Raw genomic sequence first — 2,973 nt, forward strand, 5'->3', positions numbered from 1 at the left:
ATACACCCCCAGCTCCCCCATCCCCTCGCTCCTGGCCCAGCCTGGGCTCCGAGCTCTGCAGCCGAGCCGCGCTCCAGGTCCCTCCTGCAGCTCCCGGGCAAGGGGCGAACCAGGCAGCCGGGCCCGGGTCCTCCCGGCAGGAGCGTGTCTGCCCCACGTGTGACTCCGCCCCTCGCCCACATGGGTCCTGCCCACTCTGCACTGCCCCCAGCCCCAGTGCGCTGCCTCGCAGGCTCCAGGGCTGGAGCAGCCTCCGTGCTGCGCTCCCGGCCATGGCCATGGCCCGTGTGCAAACCTGGGCGGGAGGAGGAATGTCGCCTGCTTGGGGAAGAGGCAGGGTCAGGGCAGGGATTTGGGGAGGAATCCAATGGGGCAGTGAGGGGGTGGGGCTGGGGGCAGGGCCAGGGAGGGGATTTGGGGAGGGATCCAATGGGGCAGTGAGAGGGTGGGGCAGGAGGCAGGGCCAGGGCGGGATTTGGGGAGGGATCCAATGGGGGAAGGAGGGGGTGGAGTTGGGGGGGGCGAGTGTCCCTCCGGGCTCTGCCTGTGTGCCGGAGCAGAGGGCAAAATTGTTTGTTTGTCCAGTGTCCCGACCAAACATCAGTCGGGACGTGGGACAAACAAGCAAATATCGGGACAGTCCCAATAAAATCAGGACGTCTGGTCACCCTACATCAGGCTTCAAGTTGAGAATCATTTCCCCTTCCCGCTCTGTGGGAGGGGAGACTGTTAAACGCGCTCTCTGTGCGACTGCACATGGCTAAGCAAAGAGAACAAACCCCAAATCCCCCCTGTGCTTTGGGAGCCAGGTTTGCGGTGGGAATTCTGTAGTTCAGATGACTTCACGCCTGGGCATTGGGATTCTTTACCAGTTTCTCTGGCGTTGGGGCAGGTCTGCGCTCACGGCTGTGATGGCCGAGTGGTTAAGGTGTTGGAGTCAAAATCCAATACGGTTCCCCTGCACAGGTTCAAATCCTGCTCACAGCGAGGCCTGTGTTTTAGCCAGTCCCTCACCTGGGCAATACCTCTGTACAACCCCCTGAGACTCTCTCAATTCTCTCCCCACCCCAAGGAAATCCTGTTCTGCTCCTTCCATAGAGATCCCTGGGACACTACCTCACACTGTGTCCCCGAGGGGTCAGGCAAACTCTCTGCACCTGAAGCCTCTGCCACTCACCTGGTGCCCCATAGATCAGCCATAGCCCTGGTTCTGCTCCTCTCTCTAGAGTGCGAAAGGAGCCAAGTCAGTGACTCCATGGGAGCTACGGGGCTGCAGAACCAACAGAGAAAAAAATAGGTGCTCAGCGCCCACTGGCAGCCAGCTCCCCCCGCCCCACTACAGGCCTTGCTGACAAGCTCCTCCTCTTCCCCTTCAGCCCCTCCCACCTGCCAGTGATCAGCTGTTCAGTGGGGTGCAGGAGGCGCTGGGCGGGGAGGGGGAGGAGCAGAGACAGAAAGAGGTGGGGGAGGGAGAGGAATGGGGCAGGAAGGTGCAGGCCAGGAAGAAATGGCACCGGGATGATCCCCTGCTGGCCACTCGCAGGCCTGGGTGCTCACCGCTCCCCACGGTTTCCAGGGAGACCCCTAGTGTGCCAGCCCTTCTTGAGGTCACCATCTCTCTGCCAGGGTCAAGCCGCAGATTCCTCCGCCCCTGGGACTGCTCCTGCAATCCCCCGGGGGACCCTGTTACTGCAGAGTCCTTCTCACTGGTCACACACTCCCAGGGTGTTGCCAGCTCAAAGAGCCCAAGGCGGAGCAACAGTAGGGTTCGTTGCCCGGTGTGCGTCGCACTAATTATCACACCAGGGTGGAGAAGCAAAACCAGGTTTATTTAAGCCCAAATAGGTGCCAGGGAGAAAAGCATTCTCAAATCCTGCACCCCGATACAAGCAGTTTTCTCTCTTTATACAGAACTTCAGCTACGCATTCCCATTACCCCACACTCCTCCTCTCCCCACCTTTCATTCCCATGCAGCAAATACACTTTGCAATAGCAATCACATGAAGCAGTTAAGTCATACTTGGCAAAAAACCACCTTAGCTTGTTAGCAACTTTTCTGTGATCAGTTATCTGTACTTTCCCACTGTGGGGGCTACGTTCTCATGCATATAACTTTAATTACAGCACCTGCTTTCCGCCTATCTTATTTAATATTGGCTACATCTAGTATCAAGCAACCTTACCACTGCAGTAATTAGCACATAACACAAAAGGTTACAAAAGTTTAGTAAGGCTAACAAAAGCACTTTACATAAAGGTACTTTGGGTCACATAGGCCCAAAGTCACAACTTTGGTTTACTCAGGCCTAGTGGCACCAACAATCCCCCCCTTTGAGAATACTCAACAAACTTTTGGCGAGTTTTCTCAAACTTTAAAAACAAAAAACAATGAAGCTTTACAGATATATGTACAACTGCTCTTTTGAGCTTAGTTACCCCCAACCCAGGAATGAATGCATGGACAAAAGAGTGGAATGTTCATTTAACAACTAAGGGATTGGGGCACTGACTATAAATCAGGTAGGTATACCAAGTGGTTTAATTTCCCAGATGTCTCGGTGAATAATTCAGTCCCATATGCATCCTCCCCATGGATCCAGCAGGATTCGGTATGTGGAAGCCACACCCACCCTAACCGGTCCATATGCTTGGAAGGAGCACTGTGAATGTCCACACTTCCATTCAGAAAGTGTCCAAGTATGTCTCCATGACCACAGATCAGATGGTACTCCTGATGTGTCTGTAAGGGCAGTGGGTCAAATCTGGTGCTCAAGATCACTCTGAATGGCCATCAGCTGGTCATTCAGGAAATCCTGAATTTCTAAACATACTAGATCCCACTGCAATACCTTCCCAGCCTCAGTGATATTCAATACCATCTCTGTCAGTAACTTCTGGGTTATAGAACTAAGGGTGGAAATGACATGTAACTCACCAACTTCAGCCTATACTTGGGTTAGCTGAACTTCAGA

At 54.2% G+C, this 2,973-nt stretch overlaps 1 non-coding gene across 1 annotated transcript; it reads left to right on the forward strand.

The window, feature by feature from the left end:
• Positions 1–905: 905 nt before the first annotated feature.
• On the forward strand, positions 906–987 carry TRNAL-CAA. Its single transcript has one exon. It is a non-coding gene; the product is annotated as a tRNA-Leu (tRNA).
• Positions 988–2,973: the final 1,986 nt, after the last annotated feature.

This window comes from Mauremys reevesii, linkage group 12 (assembly GCF_016161935.1).
Source record: "Mauremys reevesii isolate NIE-2019 linkage group 12, ASM1616193v1, whole genome shotgun sequence".
Lineage (NCBI taxonomy): Eukaryota > Metazoa > Chordata > Testudines > Geoemydidae > Mauremys > Mauremys reevesii.